The sequence below is a fragment of the Sinocyclocheilus grahami genome, unplaced genomic scaffold (assembly GCF_001515645.1).
Source record: "Sinocyclocheilus grahami isolate Dianchi unplaced genomic scaffold, SAMN03320097.WGS_v1.1 scaffold176.1, whole genome shotgun sequence".
NCBI classification, from domain to species: Eukaryota; Metazoa; Chordata; class Actinopteri; order Cypriniformes; family Cyprinidae; genus Sinocyclocheilus; species Sinocyclocheilus grahami.
This window is the reverse complement of record NW_015505355.1, coordinates 1,478,377-1,479,004: the sequence shown is the minus strand read 5'-3', so window position 1 is coordinate 1,479,004 and position 628 is coordinate 1,478,377.

Sequence of the window (628 nt, the reverse complement as noted above, 5' to 3'; positions counted from 1 at the left end):
AGGGAAAATGATCCATTGTGTCTCTTTACTTCTCACTGGTGTGATAGCGTCAAAGATTGTGGGTTCATGATCAATTCTTGCTAATTCTACACTTCAAGACTTGGTGAAGAGATCTCTTCACCATCGCTATGGAGAGGTAGGTGACCTATTCAGTGTGTTTGTCGTTTGTTAGTGTTTGGGTGGTTTTATCAAGTACTTTGGAAAAATGCTCTTGGAAGTGTACAAGATTTGTTGTACAAGATTTCCTTGTAAACCAGTGTCAAATAATCAGCACAATTTCTGTCTTTTTATGCAAAAATCTCAATATTTGTTGCTACATCTCAGAGGATGTTTCTCAGATCACAATCTGTCTTCCAAACAAAAAGTGGTATATAAGCAATGTTCCAAGTCACTGCAATCTGCAATCTATGTAAAATCTGCAATCTAATTATGTTATCAAAATGGTTTAAGAAGAGGCCATTGCAACAGTCTTTAACTGTGCAGAAGTTGGAAAAAAAGGACATGTTGCTATTATAATTCGCTGAAAATCAAACCATAAAAAAAATGTTCATTACTCGAAATAAAATAAATGTTAACAGACAATAAAACATTTAATAAAAATATACAAATTTCTCATTGTTGACAGCCT